Source organism: Argopecten irradians, chromosome 7 (genome assembly GCF_041381155.1).
Source record: "Argopecten irradians isolate NY chromosome 7, Ai_NY, whole genome shotgun sequence".
NCBI classification, from domain to species: domain Eukaryota; kingdom Metazoa; phylum Mollusca; class Bivalvia; order Pectinida; family Pectinidae; genus Argopecten; species Argopecten irradians.
This window is the reverse complement of record NC_091140.1, coordinates 35,943,845-35,964,153: the sequence shown is the minus strand read 5'-3', so window position 1 is coordinate 35,964,153 and position 20,309 is coordinate 35,943,845. Positions and strand designations below refer to the sequence as shown.

Below are 20,309 nucleotides of genomic sequence, written 5' to 3'. Positions count from 1 at the left end.
CAAAATAAGGAAGCTGAACAAACTTTTGCTGACTTTTGATTCCAATGACTTTTTTTTTTGCAATTTTGTTTTTATTTTTTTTCTGATCGTAAAGTGCTAAAGGTATGCAGCTTCTTCTTTTTTTCCTGGTAGACACATGTCAGTAACCTCTTCAGACGATTTCTTTTTGTGCTGTTCTGTCCATTGGCTCCGAGCCACTCCACGGAGGAAGTGCAGTGGTACTTTAATCGCTTTACGGTCCGTCCGTTTACGTAACTCTGCTGCATCGTAACAAAGGTCTCTAGCACTGCCACCAATGAAACTGTCAAGTTGAGGCGCGAAAAAGAAAACACCATTTTTTCAGGAAAGCTATATATAAATTGATTTTGTCTGTTATAAACCTTTGTAGACCAAAAAGGTTACTTATTCACGGTTTGCCGAAGCAGTTTTTGTCTGCGTTTGCACTACACATCTTGCTCAGGTGCAATACGTGCAATTTAATTGTTGGGAGATTTTAGAATTGAAGGATCGGGAAAAAACCCAGTTGGTGTAACAATCAACCTGGTGAAAGCCAACTATCTTCTTCCTGGAATTTATTTTTAGAAAAAGACTTTTGGTATTTTGCATTTATTTATTGTGAAACCAAAATGGAAAAAAAAATGATAATTTTTTTGATTGATCCTTTAATGTTTTTTTAATTTTTTTATTGACTATTTTGTATGACAATGACACATTTCCTTTGTCCTAAAATTGTCTGTTTATCACCCATTGAAATTCAAACCTTTCACAAGTGTAACATTGATACTTCTGAAGGATATTGTCTGTCCATACACAAAACTTCAAAGAATTCCCCTTTTTCTGTACGTTGTCTACATAAGCTAGGTGATTGTTAAGCCGCCCCAGACAGCAAATTAGTACAGCTTTATTTGACATCTAGTCTGTCAATAATCTGTTATTGTGGACACTGGTCAGTGGTGGCCTTGAAGTTCCCTAACCATGTGGTCATTATATAAGTGCTGTGTGGACACAGTGATCAACTAGGCCCTTCACTGGCCACTGGTCAAACTCAGAGCTCTTTATTATGTTGACATAAGTTTTATGGAAATATCTTACCCCAGTGTTAGGGGAATAAGTCAACAGATTGCCACCATGTATCGTGTATGTCCTGATCATGGCCCAACAGGTGTATCTCTATTAGTCATACCTGTAATGCCATAGACTGACCATTCCCAGACTGACCATTCCCAGACTGTGGCCATTTAGGCCTGACCATTCCTTTGTTTTGGATTGTACTCTACATGTAATCTAAAGTTGTTTTCAAGAAACAAGCATTGGATATCGCTGTGGTAAGACTATATCAGTATTATGGATTGTTTTACTTGGTTTTGACCACTATGTACCATGTAAGATCAAATTATATCTTTTGAATATCGATGAGCTGAAATTTATTTTGAACACGTCATCAGCCTTCATTGGAATTTTACAAACTCCTTTTTATCAGGATAGTGTTATTTGCATCTGTGAAACAGCAAGTAATGTGTGAAATGTACATTTGAGTGACATATATGCAGAAATGTAGCATACATCCTTAAATTAAGTCTACATAAACACAAATCATGATTCCTTGTTACCAGGTAGCTCACAGGATTACGATTTTAAAATGATTAGTTGTTTATTTTTTTAAAAGAGCTGGGTGATACAGTCTTTTGGTTTGTTTAGTGTATTAACAGTCAGGGGCGATGTGCCATCATTTGGATGTTTCTGAAAATTAGAGTACTCGAGTCAGTACTCAAAAAACCATCGATCGACTTTTGGTCAGTACCTGGCAAAGGCTCCACTTATGTGTCACCATCTTGTGACCAACAGGCCCATGGACTATAGTGCACTAGAGCTTGTCCAATAATGTGGCATACACCCTTAACTCAAATTTTGAAATATTTTAAAATCAGAATCTATACAAATACAGGTTAATATTTGTTATGTATAAATCAAGCTAACATATTTTTCTGATTGAGACTCCACATGTCTAAATCAAGCTATAAACACAGACTGTTTATTGGTAACATGATGCATACACCTGAGAAAAGCTCATTATCACCAGGTAATGAGCTAATTACAAAAATAACAGGTGTTATTGTTTAGGTCTGCTGGTGTCTTAATTACGAAACTATAAATACGATTACTGAGTCATATATAGTTCTATATTACAGGATGTTAAAAATTCTTTATTCTGCTTACATGCTTACTCAAGTCTGAAACATAAGTGTCTCAGCAAAATATTTGTCAATATCTGCATCAGGTCTTTGTGTTTATAAATACGTAATCCCAGGTGACATTTAAGAACAGCTGGGTTTTTCACCTGGACAGGTAATTTCTTTGTAGTTATAAATCACCTCACTCGAAGTTTAATTAATGTACAGGTAATTACACCTTTTGTAATTGACAGACAAGGACAATCAGAATCAACGCTATGAGTGCTCAATTTCAACACCATCGCTCATAGCGAGAATCACTCAAATTAACTCTCGGCTTTTTGACATTTCCTTTTGAAGGTCTAATGCTAAGGGTAATGTACATACGCTTTATTGTTCATAGAGATGTCGTTCAAACCGTTGACTCGTCAAAAATACTTTTCTCATTCTATTGTGTGAATTTCCTGGTAAGGAAACAACTGAAGACTTTCACGTCTGAAAGTATTTGTTTCCGATAAACAGCATAATATTTCCGGTATTTTGAGCAAAACACAATCATTTAACGTTTTTTCGTTCCATGCTGTCATTTATTATCCGCGGTGCATCTGACAATATCATCTACATGAGTAGATAATTTTGGGTGGTCGGGTTTGATTTATGGATAAAAATGCACATCTGATCAAACGATACTGCATAATTTTAGAAAATATCTCAAGATTAGACATTTATCTGAAGTTCAACCTTGATTGTGAAATTTTTGTATATTTGAAATGGGGGAGATTCCTATCGATTTGTATGTATACATAATCATAGCAGATTTTATGAAGTTTAAAAAGTCTTTCCATATCTGAAGATATTCACCCCTCAATACACATTTAGACTCTTCTAAATCAAAGATTAGACCAGTCCATTATGACATATAGGGGTGAAGGAATTAATTGGGTAACCTGTCAAAATTTGTTTGAGATTTAACAATATCATACAGAGGTTTAACTCAACGTTAATGGCAGAAGTATGAAACGAAGTGTATATTTAAAGTTCCAGATGAATCGGAGATACTGAATTATTGTTGAATAAAGTCTCAATGTGATACATTAAATCTCACAATTTTCTGTTTGAAGGTAGGTTCATTTTCCTTTACACAGAGACAAATTTTGATACACGATATTCTAATTCTGTTGTCGGTTCTAAGAGGGGACATACATGATTAATGGTTATTTTGTTTTGTAAATTGATCAAATCCCCGTCGACTATTAATTTAATCTAAACAAAAATCTATTGGTTTGTGTTTCCACAAGTAGGTGAATTCTAATATTATAGGACCTTTGGGCAAGCTTTGATTTCAATTGTACTGATTTAATCATTTATTTAATCAAAATGTTTTTAAAAATTGATTTATAAATGAAACCAAACATTGTTATTGAAACTGATTGGAAAGATGTTTTATTTCATATTAATTAATGTATTGTTTTATTAATTTATAGCTTTGTTTGTTTGAAGATTTTAAACTGTAAGAGTACTTCACAAGTGTTGTTTTGCTCGAAGATATGAAAGTTGATGTCACGACCCAATCTTGTAGGTTTCAATATCCGGAGTGTAAGCTTACTCATATCCGAAAAAGAAGATAATACGATAATTTATAGTTAACAGGACTCGTAACCAAGTGAGGTATTTGCGCTATCTGATCGGAAAACATTGAAATATATTGCATGATTTGATACCGACTTCAAATACAGGATAGGCAAAAATATATCAACAAGACTTTTAAACTTTCAGGAGTGGATTTCCCCTACATGTTTCTGAGTTTAGGTTTTAATCATGATTTATTCATTGTTTCGAGTGAGGAAGTAATTCTTGGCATTATCAATATTTTATCACTTTAATTAAGGTTTGGGAACATCCCAACTTTCCTCTTTCGATAGACCTGATTTCAGAATGGAGGACGACCATACTGCTCATCTATTTTCTGAATTTTATTAGTTAGAGCAAAAAGCAAAAAAAAAAGGCAAAAAAAAAAAAATTTTGTCGGTACATTATATATGTGTAAGTTGGATGCATCAAATTATGAATGAAATAATAGTTTTAATGACTGCCATGCCATGCAGATGTTGATTTCAGGTGAAATTAACGCAGTGTAACTGGGTCAACTGATGTGATATGTACATTTTATGTCAATTAATTGGTACAGAAAGATACAACAATTAATGCATAATTGTAACTGTAATAATAGCTTTATAGGAGAAAAAAAAATTAATTTTAAATATTTGAATTATATAGGAATACCATCTGTTCTGTTTAATATGTATCGCAAATGTGCATTGATGGAAAAAAAATTAAACTTCATTTCTAGTATTGATGCATTGATTCTATGTTATGAATGAAATGTATTCTTTGAAGACTGCTAGTGTCTCCCTTTCAAGATTATTAGATTTCGATAATTTCTGTTATCATTTTAGCTTAGGTACTATGATAAATATCTCTATTCTATTAGATATTCGAGTATCTTTCTAATTCTGATAAAACTTCATTTAATCTAGTATTAGAGATAACAATATCGGGACGATTACGATTTATATCAACATCAGGATTTTTGATGTGCGTAATACAGTAAACTTAGGTAAACAATATGAATGGGACATAGCATAAGATTGACTAATCGCTTATCTGGGGTCTATATCTTGCTGCCAGCCCACCTGTTGGTTAGGGTCACCTAGGTGTGAAATTCCTTCGTTTGTCGCAGGTGAAATGGACAAGAAATATTACATTTCATTGAGAATTTAAAGTTATGATCTTGTATATCTATTCCTCATCTAATTGAGTTGAAATTCAGTCACTTTATCGGATTTTTGCATAGATAACTAAAAGTAAGGTCGCAGATGTGTAGTGTATAAAACGGATCACTGTGGTTTAAAACGATACAAAAACTAGATGTCATCATTTCACGGCGTACTTAAACATCCAAAGTTTATGAGGTGTTCAAGAATGATAGATGATATTTTTGTAAGAGTCGTTATTTCCATTGACATTTGTGTAGATTGACGACCTGAAATGCTATCTCGATAATGTTTCCATTTTCTGTGTGCATTAAAATGTTGCTACTTTGCATGTTTTTTTGTAATGTTGCGTTACGTGCCGTGACATTACTCGGTTTAATAGGTCTATATCTACCTTCCCAATCTCTGTCAGAGCTCTCTCCATATAGCATCTGCTGCTATTCTCGATGTGTGTAGGTAATTATGCTGTCTGACGTTCGACATAGGTACCAGGTATATACACATCTTAACTTGTGCAGGAAACTTCGGGAAAATTCAGTTTTTAAAGCATCGCATCAGACGATCAACTATAAAAAAAAAAAAAAAAAATTATCATAAGCAGTGCTTAATGACTCAGGAGCATTTCATTAATCTTTATTGTCAATTCTAAACAACATTAATTTAATTTTGATTTCAGCAATTCAAAAGTAGAGTATTTCAAATTAAGATTTAATGTTTTAGATTGTTTTAGACAAAATCTTAGCATAAAATAAAATTTGATCAGCAGTATACATAGTAAAGCAGCATTGCTTATGTAATTTTCAGAAGACCAAAAAAATCATTTAGAAAATGCTGTTTACTTTTGTACATTTAAGGTTCAAAACAATGTGTATAGGCAATAATGCTCAAGGTGGGATATAATTGGAAAAAAATTTCTGGAAGTAAAAAAAAAATGCTGGAATTTCTAATGGAACACTACAGTTTTTTGTTTTTTTTTTTCATAATTTAGGGTGATTTTTGGTGAATCAGGGGAGAGCACTCCTGCGTGTATACAGCCGTGGGACATTTAGTTTGGTGGGCGGAGCGATAGTATGGGCCTATTGATGACTAGTCGTAAATATTTGTAGTGTGGAAACTCCTTGATAGTGAGGTGTATTGACACAGATTTAGGTCGTCTGTCACCCCGATATCTGTACAGGGGAAGTCATCGACCATGTGGAGTTAGTTTACACTGTACAACACAAAATTTTACATAAAAGTGCTCATTTCTCTTGTGGATTTCATAGACCGATGTTTAAAACTGAGAGTAAGTGAAATGATTGGGACATATATATATATCTGTTGGATCATATTTATATTTGTTTTTTCTGCTGATATGTGACATTGTTTGAATTGTATACAGATAATATTGTTACATTTACAAAGAACTTTGTTTGTTGATTGTGTGTTTACTTCTTAAATTTAGCCGAAAAACTTTGGCCACATAGTGTAAAATACCGTAGAACATCATGGTATAAAGAAAGAAAATGGTTGCTGGAGATTTATCATAAATTGGAAACATTTGTCACTTATCTACTATCGCTGGACTGATATCTGATACAATGTTTATCATTTCCATTGTAGGGTATCGTGTCAGGACCTAAACTTTATATACATCATTTGTAACCGCTCAACCGTGTCAAATTGGTAACATTTCACTGGAGGAAATTTATATATATATATAGATTTGTGGATTCAAAGGATATTATACATTTTCAACAGTGAACTATACGGGTAAGTAACCTTTATTCACATAAAAACGCTATGACATTAATGTCTTAAAGCCACTTGAAGCTGCAAAGTATCGGCAAATACGAGGTATTTATATTCATGTACCCTTGTAATGTATAAGGTTTTAGTGTAGTTTTCGAAATGAGCATTACTTGATTGTGTGTTGAAAGACTGATAGAGTATTTAAATTTTGCTCTATTTACATATACATTTTACTTATGTGGAACCTGCCTAGAGAGACATGCACCATTCTGTCATTATGTGGAACCTGTCTAGAAAGACTATCCAGAACAATTGAATCTCATTATCTGTAACTTATATAACTCGAAAGACACTTAAAGTGTTTTCATTGGTTCAGACCAAAGTTTCAATATAATTGTATTCAAGAACACGAACATATCTCTAATTCCTGCCTGTTTTGAATTAGGCACATTTAATTCTATATTATTTCAAGATTTCTTATAATTCAACTCAACATTTCTCATTTGCATTATACATACATCTTAAAGATACACAAGTAATTTGAGGAATTATTTTGTCATCAATGACATTGTTCAAAAACGATTGCTTCTTCAATTAACTCAAGTCCATGTGTCTATCAGTTCAAGAGACAGCTGTACTTGGTGTAGACAATTTGGCGTCATACTTGAGTTATCCTGTGAGTCAGTGAGCGAGTATGTTTCTCTATTTCTTTATATGATACAACGCTAAGCTTGCGTGTAAACTGTATACTCAAGATCTTATCGTAATTTGGATGTGACTGTTGGCTTTTGTTCGGGAGTGTACTTTTATACATCTGTAAATAGTTAAGAAATGTGCACAATAATAATACTTATTATTTCATAATACGTTATATATATTTGTCAGTAGAAAAAATTAAAGAAATTCAATAGAGCATTGAGCTTGTAAACATTTAAAAGCGAATGACAGGAATACCTTGGACGTCAGTTTCGGTTTTTAGAGGAATTTCCGTGATCAAATAGGAGTGTAGTTCTTATAATATCCTGGCCTCTCGTGAGTTAATGCTGTAAAAGTTCTAGAATTACGAATTTCTAATTCTATTAGGCTAATTGGTTAACCAGATATGTTGATTTGCCTGACCTAGTATTTAAGGTTTGTTTGTATAATCTCTTTGAGTTGCAGTCCCAAAATTAAATCCTGTACATTAAGTGATGTCTGTTTCCAAGTGTGTTTTTGTCAAAAAATGTCAAAATGTATGTTTTAAGACATTTCTGGACAATCTTTATCAAAAGGAATGTCAATATTCCAAATTTCAAAAGTCGCTGTTTCTCGACCATAGTTGGTGTTATGGAATGAATTTGAAAATAAGTATGACTTAAATTATTTAATATCAATACACTGTACTCTGAAACCTGCCTTTGCGAACACCTCTGTTGAAAGACCACCTTCTTAATAAGAACTTTTTTGTAAGGGTCTCAAATGGCCAACTTTAATATAATTCAACCTGTGTATAAAGACCACCTGGATATAAAGACCATATTCCTCTTCTCTGGAGTGGTCTTTATACTCAGACATGCTTGACTGAATATATGTATTTGGGATTATATATTGAATTGATCAATAAGACGTTATTTTTTTTGTAATGAAGAGTTTAATTAAGAAAAAAGGCAAGATTAACATTTCAAAAAGTTAATTATCTGCTATTATGTTGAGGGTATCAGACAGCGTGTAATATCGTAGAAATATAGTCTAATTAGCATTGTGATATATAGTTTATTGTCTTGGGAGATTTCTTTATATTTCCTGTGAGTCATGTACAGATAAGGTTGTCTCCCCTCCCTATCAAACCTTTGTTCTCCCCTCCCAGGGGACGCCCCCTCCCCCTCCCCTTTATAAATTCACAATGACTGTGTAAGATAACCCACCTGTAATCAGGCAAGCACAGGTAAGGCATGAAAATGAATCATTTTATAGACAATTTAAAATTCATAGCTTGGTCATTACACCTAATCGTAATTGATTAGACCAGGTTCTCTAAATAATGTATATTTCAGGTAGTGTTGATTTCATTCTCAGCCCAGATTTGAATTTTTTCGAAATTTAAATTGCAAATTGTATTCTTTGTTTGTGCAATTATATATTTAATGGAGATTTTATCAGTATATTAGATCTGGGAGAGTTTCACAAAAGACTTGAATTAGGAACATGAAAATTGTTTTCATTATTGTATAAGTACATAGAAATACCACAGATTTCATTATGATTATTAATTTGGAAAAACTCCCAAAGACATTCCAGAGGAAGATAAAAAATTGTTTCATCAACTTCTCTTTGATAGTTACAAATGTAATTCATTTATTTGTTTTCTTTATAATATAGAAATGTTATCTTGATAAACACTTATAATTAAATTCCTCTTCTGGCACTTGAATATAAAAATCTCATTTCATCATTGAAATATTCCGTTAGTTTGAATATAATATTGACAGGTTTGGTTGATCAGGATATCTTGAAGAATTCTGTTATTTGAAATGAAATACAGCTTTAAGATTTGTATGATTTGAATTTATTTTTAGATTTAAAGTTTTCATTAATAGTTAAATGGTTGAAATTAAAGGGAGGTAGGCTTCAAATCCAAGGGAGATAATTTTTTAATTAAAGGGAGATAAGTAGCATATTATAAATTAATTGTGTGTTTATCTATTTAGCTTGTAATGATTCCTGATGAAATTTGCCGTTATAGATTCATTCTCTACAAGTTTATACCTTACCTAGAAATTATTATCAAAATGTGCTGTAGTGTCTTTTGGGGATTTCCCACAAGAGTATTTATAGCCAATAAATGAGTACTGAAATGTCTTGTTGGGATTCCCCTTGGGGTATTTATAGCTTAGAGTAATGAGTGTTGAGGTGTCTTGTCAGGATTCCCCTTGGGTATTTATAGTAAGTAAGAGGTGATGAGTGGTCATTCTGGTGTTGTTGATTGCCTGCTGTGTCCACTGTAATGGTCTGACATGTTTTGTAGGTGGTCATCAATTCCTGTGACCTTGCTCTGGTGGTCAGTCTGGGAATAGTAAGTAGCCAATCTCAGTGAAGGTGATTGTGACCAATGGTCAGCATCCCACTGAGGCCAAGTGGTTTTAGACTGACCAGTGTGGTCAAATGGTCACTCAGAGTTTAATGCTCACATAGGGTAATAGCAGAGGTCAGTTTAGTAATGTCTGATTAGGAATAAAATTGTACTGGCATCTGAAAGGTTACACATATTTACAAATAATGATTGATATGGATAAATTCTTTCAATGGTTAAGCAATTAATATAACCAATTTCTTTAGTTTTTGAATTATATGTATATTTGAACAGAAATATATTTTCTTTGACATTATTTACCCTTTTACCCTATAATTCTAAAATGACCTATTTCAGTCAAAGAATTAGACCAGTTCAAATGTATCTTTAGGGGTGTCTGAGTTATTCAGCTAAAGCTTGAATGACATTTCTCATGATTTGACATGGACAACATGATCAATTTTCTTATTTGATTTCATTCTGAAATAAGCAAATGAAACAAAAAGTTTCAGCAATATTTACATGAAATTTTACTGTCTACTGCTTATTTGGGCCAAAACTTAAGACATAAATGACAAAATATTGCAAAGGTGTATTGATGTCTAAATAATCATCTCCAAACTTACAAATAAACATCACAATTTAGACGAAGTCATTAAATACACAATTAGGTCTTTTTAAGTTAATGGACAATTTCACAAAGTATATGATTGGTATTAAATGAAGTGGAAGGCAAAGTGAATGAAGCACTGCACATAATTCGTGTAATTTGCTCATCCATATATTGTCAACCACAAGTCACATCAAATATTATCAGCGAGGCCCCAATCTCGGCTAAATCAGACTAAAAGGAATGTAAGTTTCATGGTAAGCCTGCATGGATTAGCAGAAGGATAGTAGAAAGATAATGATTAGGGTTAATCCTGTCACTTCTTGTCACGGATTTCCAGGAATTTGATCGGAAGGCCAACAACCATCTGACAAAGGATATACCTGAGTATCTACCTGTGGTCAAATAAGCATTTTATCTGGGGGTATTAAAATTGCCATGATAATATGCTCACAAAGATAGATAAGACGATGAGGCTTGAAGCACTATAATTACAGAGCCCTCTAGATGTAAAGCAGAAATTTGACATTTATAGAGTGCTTAAGTTCATAATAACCCATGCATTATAAAAATTATCTTCTCGTTTACAAGGCAACAAATGGCAACGTAATTTTGTAAGCAAATCTACTCGGTAATGTTTTAGGAGAGAATGATGGATATATGGGATGACGCTTCATATTTCAATATTTGTATACACAAAAGAGTATGGTTTTGAGAAACACATTTCTGGTTTCTGGTATGCACAGATGTAATGCTTTTGTAACAAGTATATCTTTAATCATTGCATTCATAGCATTGATGAAAATTTCTGACAACATGTATCATAAAAAAAAATCAAGAAATATAAGAAGTATTTTTTTCTCGAAGGCAAAGGTATACAATTCGAAAATAGTTGATGTTGGATATATCTTTATCATTCAATCTTACAAATACATAATTAATGTTTTCCAAGCATTATGATCTATGTACAAAATTATGAACATATGCTATGCATTATATTAAATGACTTTTCTGCACTGAGCATAAGTTGAACACATCCCTAAATTTTTCGATCTCTCAAGTAACAGACTAGGCCTATAGCTCCACACATTATCTAAAAGTACAAAAACATTGGAGCTTTTCTGTTTTCTAGTATTCATGATAACTCTAAAAGTTCAGATAAGGTCATCTATGCAGACTTTGAAATGAAACAGGTCATACTGTACAGGTTGAAATGTACATGTGGTTGTAATCAACATCTTGAGGGCGTCAGTTTCCTTACAGAATCAGCCGAGGTCAAGTGCTAGAACTCTCTGTTCTCTATTTGTTTATCATTAATATTTGTAAATATGAGGATGGCAGGCCCCTATGTCAATGTAAACATAGATATGTCAGGTCCCTGTGTCATTGACCACATGTTGCCTAGACAGTTTCCAATCTCAAATATATGTATCTACTTAAAAGTTCCTTCACACATTTTCTAGGGGGTGGGTTTATTTACATGACTGTGGGATTTATGGTTTAAGTGGCTGTCGGAAACTCGAGTGGGGAAACCACTGAACTGTCCTTTGTAACCAAATATTCCTCAGAGTTTCTTTGTAAACATAATATTTTATCAGTGTAATTAATTTGTTCACTCTTGAAACAAATTCTCCTTGCTGACATGAAATTTAAACCTACGTTTGTTGCAGTTTAGTTTTAAATATACCAGTAGAATTTGAGTACTTGAGAATAAGATATGAAAAATAATTTGATTTTTGTTCTTTTTGATAGTTATGAAAGTGATTTAGTATATATATTTCATCATTAAAGTCCACCATAGTGTCAAAATTCTTAGAATTTTTTACTGTCGCAAAGCTGAAAAATTGAAAAGAAATTGTCTAAATAGATCAGAGCGATTGAAAGTCGAATGGTTCCGACATTGTCATCCTGAGTCTTGGGTGATGGATTAGCCGTTTAAACTCAAGCTGATAATAGATTTTTTGCTTGACTCTGCGCGACCTCAAAACCCATACTCTGTACACACGATTAAGTTATCCTACGCCCTAATTGATAGGCCAAAGCACATTACGAAAATTGGATGAAAGTGAAATCTTTAATTGAAGACCGATTATTCCTAAAATGGATTGAGGCTTTACCAGGTGAAGGTAATTATAGGTATTTGGATAATCTTGTATAAGTATTGCTTAAGTTGTCCATGTTCATACTCTCAAATAAAAAATGTGAAAAGGGTAAAATTGTTACGGCCATTATAGGCTATTTAGATGAATTATTGTGACTCAGATAACATCGGAGCTCACCCAAGTAGAAGGGAGTTCCCCATAATAAGGACCAAATCTTCGGCCACCAGGAAGACGTGACCCGATTGAGCCCTTGGGGGGAAAAGACATGCAAGTCTTTCTGGTTCATGCAGCAAGGGCTAAATTAGGGCTTTGATATGCTTCCCATAGACCAGAATGTCCATAGCCCTTAGGGATCCAGAGATGTTCACCAGGACTTTAAATGGGATCATTATTAGTTAGGGGAATGAAAGAGCAATTAAGAAAGTAGGGATTTTTTTGTAAGCTGCAAGTCTATTTCCTGTTTGTCTTAAAGAGATTTCTGATAAGTTAAGAGCCCATGGCAAGAGTCAGAGATGTGATATGCTGATTCCCAAGGGATCTATGAATCCATATTATGTAGACATATATAGCTGTAACATAAAGGTTGCCCAATAATAAAGTAGGGTTCTTTTGGGAGCAGGGCATTGAAATATCCCACCCACATGTTTAGGAACTATTATTATGGCCCTTTAATGCTAGACTGGGTCCCTGACCCCTTAATAACAGGGGTGGTGCTGAGCCTCTGTAGGGAGATTGGCCCCTAGGGAGTGAGCTGGTCATTGTGTGACCTTCCATAGGATTACTGCCCCTTTTAGTCATCTATAATTCATTGGCCCTATGGAGGTGTGATATTTACTAGACTACACAGGCCCAAGTGTCCTTTCACATCTATAACTGTGTTATAGAAACTGTTAAAATACAAAAGAAATAGGGTTTAGCATCTTAATCCATGAAAACCAAGTACAATAGCCAAGATCCCTCTCTGTAAATAATTCTCTTAGAGGACATAGCGGAAGTGTGACTTTGCCATTTGTTATGACAGCAACCCCACTGTGATTCCTGTCTACATAATCCCCTTTCCTAATAGGGTTCCTTCAGGATTAGTGACCTTTTTCGGACACCACAATTCAGGTGATTACAGGTAAGTGTTGTAATCCTCAGACTGACCACTCCAGGACCCCTACTTGACCAGTGAGGCACTTTTATCTGCTGGACACATTAGAGTTATGAGATAATCGGGCAATGATGTTATATCGCTGTGTCCTCATATACACTGACATGTCCGCCATTCATCAACTTGGAAGATAAACTCAAATGGACACCTGTACAGGGTTCAGGTGAAAATACACATGTGTGTGTACGAATGCAGCAGCCTGCAGGCAGTACACATGTGTTACTATACACACAAACACTGGAAAAATCGACCACAGAACGCAGCTAAAGCACATGCAAACACATTGATAGAAGTCTAAAACCCATTTTTTTTCTGTGAGTGGATTTTAATGTGATTCCAATCAATACTGAAGATTTATGGATGTTCTGCTTCAGTGATGTTGGTTGTTTTACGATTAGTAACCCTATAGCGCTTTTTCAGGATGTGATCATTATTCATGAAATGTATTTTAACCCAAGTATGTTTCTTCAGTGATAATCGGCAGGGAAGCTCTCTCTAAATAAATTCTGTTCTGAAATATCCATGACAAATCGATCCTGGGGAGGACTTTATGACACCGTACTGGACAAATCCTCAAGCACCATGGTCAGTTTGAGGTCAACTCGGCAGGACCTCTAATACCAACTGACCAACAGAAATATGCTAATATTGATGTAAAGGTAAGAATGAGGACTCCATTTAAAGTGTATTGGTTTGGGACATTGGTATCTTCCATTGTGGTATGGCCGTCTATGTTTGATATTTTGATAGCTTGTTAGTATAGGGAGCATGTGTTAGTGTTTTGGTATAGGCTTTAGTACACAGTACATTAGAAGATATATCACCTAGCCCCGAGCAGGTCAAGATGTCACTCAAACTTGTTTCTACTTACTTAGGAGATCACTTAGAATACAGGTATGTTTATGCTCCCAATAATATCAACACATACTCAAAAGTGTCATTTTCAACAAATGAAATGTCTTCAAATTTTGTAAATTGGTTTTGAAATAAATGTACCTAGGAGCTGGCTTGAAAAATATGGCATCATTTTTCCCGTCATGAAATATAAGAATAATTTTCTTACGACTTGTAAAATTATGTTGAGGGTACTTGTATTTTTCTGTGAATGCATGGACATTGGTCTGAGGGTAAAATCAGAATTTATAAAAATGTAAAAAAAAAAAAAAAAAAAAAAAAAAAAATTTGTAGAGGGAATTGACCTAGCAATTAAGATACTTTCTGACTTTAAAAAAATGAATTTCTGTTTTTTTTGTAAATTGAATTTCTGTTTTTTTTTGTAAATTAAGTTAAATGTACAAACACCTGTATTACATCTGTGAAGTATATTTAGCAAGCACTAATTGTGGCACCTGGAAGTTAAAATTGTAGCTGTAGGTCTTAACGATCTGGCACATACAACTTGTATCTGTCAGGTATCTCAAAGCAGTCATTACTTACAAAAAATTTAACATGTAACGTAAGAGATAATGTTTTGTCTGTTTTAAACTGATAGCTGTTTAAGAATTTGGAACAAATACGATTCTTTAAAAAAAAAAGTCATAAATATTTAGAGTAGAAAACTGAATTGTTGTTTGAAACAGCTGTATTTAAAATTAATATGCTTCAGAATATGAAAAGAGAACAGAAATTTGTGCGTTTAAACTATTGCTCTCATTTTCCATCACCGCAAAAACAATTTCTGGAAATCCTCTTGAATTCTGTGGCTTTGCTTTCATACGACTGAAGAGTTGACATTTTAAACACCATTGTCAAATGCAGTGTTCTATTTGTTTAATTCATTAGCCTTGATTGGTACGGCACTTTGGACATTGTATAAAACTGCCACAATGGTTAGGATAATGGACAGACATTTGGCTATCAAGCTTGATAGTTTACCCTCTAGTAAATTAGTAAAATAAACAGGAGATTGAAGCTCCATCTGGTGAGTCTCATTATAAAATGTGTCGGAAATGTGGATAGATTTTGCAAAGTCATGATACTTTGAAACATTTCAATCTATGGAAACTGCAGTTTCCTTTGTAATATTTGAATTTGCATTGCTAATTGCTTATTATGGTATTGTTCATAATTAATTTAAGTGAAGGTTTTTGTTAATTGATTTATAATAACTTGATTAGATCTCATTTACTAAAATGGTTAGATGAATAATCATGAAAACTTGAGATTTAAAGTCTGCTCAAAAACTATTTTTGAAATATTAGTTTTCTGCTTTTCTTTTATTTTGAAGACAATTGGCATGTTTATTCAAGCTATATGCTGCGAGAGATTGCACTCAAGTTTTAAAGTACAGTCATTATTTGCCGATAAAGTGAAACCCTATTTTTCTTTCAACAAGCTGTTTGCTTACAGAACATAGAGAAACTTAAATGTTGGTTCAATGTTTTTGTTATTGTGAAGAGCATGGAAACAAATAATGGAGGAAATGAATTGGTTTAAAGTGCAGTTATGTGGTAGGAGTGGAGTATCAGAGATCTCGTTCTGGGCCTATTGTTGTCTTCGTCGGTTCTGTATTACCCTAATTGTCCTGTATCGAGACGTTGTAGATGTCAATTCATGGTCTACCATTGTCCATTTTGTACGATGTTGCTCAACGCTTTCCTAGAGCCTAGCTGCGAGTCTAATGCAATTTCCGACGACACAATAACCTGGCTCAGGCATTGTGGGTCGAGTTTTCTGTGAATAGACTCAGAACACGATCAGAAAGTGCCACCTGGTGGCTATGGCCGCCTCTGTGTGCCACTTTGGTGTTAGCCACCCCCTAACTCTCTCCCGTCTTTCTTGACAATCGGGGAACCACTTGTGTCACATTGTGAGTGGAGCTGTGAACCATCAGGAGAATCGTCTCGCCCGCTACACAATTTTAGTGGAGGAGAGGTGTGCCTGGTAAGCGCGTCAATTTCAGAGCGCGCAGAAGTTATTTCATTAGTTAATGCAGAGCCTATTTATGTAGTGTAGTTGATAGCGGTAATGAGAGCAGGGAGTCTACGTACGTGGTGGCGGCGTTGGTGGACGGCTCGCGCTATCGCCAGACTCGTGGCTTGCACCCAGACCTGCCAATGACTAGATTGACAGTCGGAATACTCTGAGCCCAATAGTCTGATGATAAAATCAATGAATATTGGAAAATTTCTGCTGGAAATGTTGTTCCTATGTGTCTGTATATAGACAATGCTTATGGTTTACGCTAACATCATCGGTCTGTGGCCTTAAATGACCTGCCGCCACCTGTCACCTCAGCCAACCTAGGCAGCTATGCTTATGCCTAATTGGATAACAACCGTAATTGGATTTGACCAGCACTATAGGCTTTCACCATTGTTGTAGCGCTAGAGCAGCTTCGCGGGAAAGTAACGCCAATATTTACATACATAATGGAGGTGCTGTTGATTATTGAAATTGCAAAACGATCCCTCACTCCATCTTTACACATTCTGTTTTAATTTGATCATTATCAGAGAAAAACAGAGTTTTATCACAAGAATCAATAAACCAGCTTATAGTTATAGGAAACAGATTTTATTTTTATCGCTTAAAGATCCGCGATAATCCCTTCAAGTGTTAATGCATTAGAGTTGACATTTTCCATTTTGACCTTCAAAAAGAGATACTTAGTTGTGATAATAGAGGCGGATCATCCTTATCTTGTCTGTCAATTGATCGTTTAAATATGGCTTAAGGTCAGTTTTGACCACTGGTCATTCATACCCATTGATACACAACAACTATCTGATTGGTCACCATCACAAGTGCCCATTTGTCCAAATGCCATAATACAATTTTCTTCCAAAATTATTGGGCAAAGACATTGTCCATATTTATGCTTAATGACCCAAGGGTGTCGAAGATTTTGTATGGCTTCTCATAACTTAGAGCATGTACAATGAAGATGTTCCCTCTAATCCGAACATTAAAGTGTCATGATGATCAAGACTTTTGATATTCTACTAATCGTGACAAATCGGACACTTCCCCTTGGGCAGCCTCCATTTACATTGATCTAAGTGAATTAGCCTTATCTGGAATTTGACCATTGTCCAGTGCAGAATTCCAGCCGATGGACAAATTAGACACACATGACTACAAACATTGTTATGTCCAATTCTAACCTAAGCCTATACAGTTCAGCATTGTTGCTATATTTACTTTATCTGAGAACAATTCAAACCCACCAATTACGACAAAGGGCTGACCTGTTATTAGAACGATTCGATTGTTGATCAATTTATTATTTATATACAGGAGTCCACTTCCTGCGTTGCCTTCCTGTATCACATTCAGGCAAAAGAATCTACGACCGACCGTCTGTTCATCTCAGCTTCAGGGATTTGATGGCATTTGTATCTGTGTGACTCGATGTAGCAAGGATGTTACATCGCATAAGACAATGGACAGATTAATCTTGAATCCGTTTTGAAACTTCGCTGCCAGCGATGATGCTTGGAATTTAGTCTGAAGCATAATTTCAATTTCAAGGAAGGCTGGGTAAGTTACTTGTGGTGCAATTAAGAATCAAATCAATGCGGATTACAGGTGCATGTTCGCGAGGGAGACCGCAGGTAGTCAATATGTGGTGCGATACTTACAGACTCCATTAGCCTGGCTGATCTAGCAGGATTACCGTGACTCTGTCGCTGACAATCAGCAGATCACCATTTCTCCTGGCAGATTGTCATCGGTAGTAAACAGAACAAGGCAAGATCAGGTATAAAATAGGGCTGACAACGAAACCTGATACTTAATGGGGTTCTATGTATCTTTGGCTCGGCTACATGTCAGACAAATTGAATTGTCTGTTTTTGAAAATATCACGTGTAATGTCATATGATGTCATGCTTTGTATTCAGTGTCTAGTGAGTCGTGTGTGGTAAATGTCATTGATTTTAGCTTTTATTGTCATTTTTGTTTTGCTGCAAGGTGATTCTTTACATCATACATCTCTGATCAGGGGTCATACAGCTAGGTTGTACAGGTCAGGTATCATCTCTAAAGCTATAAATGTCAAAGGTCAAATGTGTCAGAGGTCATGTATCATATAGATATTATGTCATATGTAGCATTGCAAATGTTAGAAAGATAGATTTCAGCTAGCTCTCAAAACTTCTACAGCGTTCTAATGGATATGCCTTTCAAAAGTTCTGATCCAAATTCAGAGTTCAAGAGAGCACACAACTTTGTTATTATTTAAGCTACATATTCTCTCCTACATTCAGATGTGAAAGGTTGTTCCAAAGGTCAAAGTTATACGGTCATTTCTATGGTAACCTCTGTTGTTACCAAAGGTCAAGGTCATCTCTATGGTTACCTTAGTTGTTAACAAAGGTCAAGGTCATAGGTCAACTCAATACCAACCACATTAATACTGTAATCTTTGCATAACTACATTCAGACCTGTTTAATTAGAAAATCTTTGTCTGAATTATTTTCAATGTTTACGTTTTTGGTATTGAATAATAATGATCAGATGTGGATCTTATAAGATGAATAGCACTACATTGGACATAACTAAAGTAAGTATAGGAGAATGTTGCTATAGAAACAAAATATAGGATATTGACCTGGTAAGATGTTCGGTAAATAAACCCTGATGAATTCCTCATATCTGGATATAAATGAATTATGTTTCGATATATATAAGAAAATATTGATTTTTCAAACGAGTCTGCTAATTAGCACAAAAGTGACATTACTGAGAGGAAGATTTGTATGATCTAGCCTTAACAAATAAAAAATAGTAAAGATTGCCGGAAAATTTTTAAAAGTATCTTCATGTTTAATTTTAATTAGAATGCCACTTATACAAATTCATGCTGTAACGAAGAGATGATGGTATATGATGATTATCTGCAATGGCAAAATCGTACAGCTTTAAATTAACTCATTAAAATCAGAAGCCAAATTACATCGCCGAAAATATTTAAAAAATTTGATTTGAGAATGATGAAAATATTAAGATAGATATAAGGCTGCCCACTAGGTGATTAAGTTCTGGTACGTTAGGTCGGTAAAGCGCCCTTTGGGGAGACAATTATTATGATTGCACTAATGCTAATTAAATGATAATCGGGTTTGAGGCTGGGGCTGGATGGTTAGACGTTCTAGTCCGTGTATAAAGGCACATGGTTCCGAATGTGGCCTTGGTGAAATTAAATTATATCAAATCTTGTTATGTTATGTGCTGCAGGATTTTAAAACCATTTTCATATTGGAAAGGCCAAGGAAAATATTTATTTGCTTCTTGTTACATCCTCTTGAAAACATCTGCCATCAGTAAAGTTTCAGTGATAAAAACTGCATTGTTGGGTTTAAAAAACGGACAAAATGTTTTATAAAATATTTTGGTGATTTTATCAATACTTTTCTTTTCCTTCCAAAGATGAATACATCCTATGAATATTTTGTGTTTCTAAATTCACCAAGATAAATTATTTTTATTCCAGTCTCCAGTCAGTGCTTAGATTTAAATTATTTCGTTCAAAGCTTGTCTTTCGTACTATCTCTTGGCCTTCCTGCCTCCCCTTCCCATGTTCTCTGATCTATACTGTTGTTGGAATACTGAAGTCTTATACTGCAATCTTAGATATATTCAGAACATATCGAAATTGAATTTTTGTTTGGGGATGCCCACACATACATTTCACTTTGTGATCAATTTCTTTCATCTGGTCAGTCAAGCCACCAGAGACATTGTCGTCTTTCTGTCGGTCACGGACCAGTGCTCA

The 20,309-nt window shown here is 34.6% G+C and overlaps 1 protein-coding gene across 12 annotated transcripts in view; it reads left to right on the top strand.

Annotated features, from left to right (window-relative positions):
• LOC138328275 (teneurin-m-like) overlaps positions 1 to 20,309 on the top strand; it is a 188,292-nt gene that overhangs the window by 21,804 nt on the left and 146,179 nt on the right. For 9 of the 12 annotated variants that reach the window (XM_069275014.1, XM_069275010.1, XM_069275007.1 and 6 more), the window contains exon 4: positions 6,548 to 6,697. The gene's annotated coding sequence lies outside the window, so the exon portion shown is untranslated. Of the gene's footprint in view, positions 1 to 5,964; positions 6,231 to 6,547; positions 6,698 to 7,693; positions 7,709 to 13,541; positions 13,558 to 20,309 lie in introns of those variants that run through there. The other 3 variants (XM_069275003.1, XM_069275004.1, XM_069275005.1) reach the window with 3 other exon arrangements.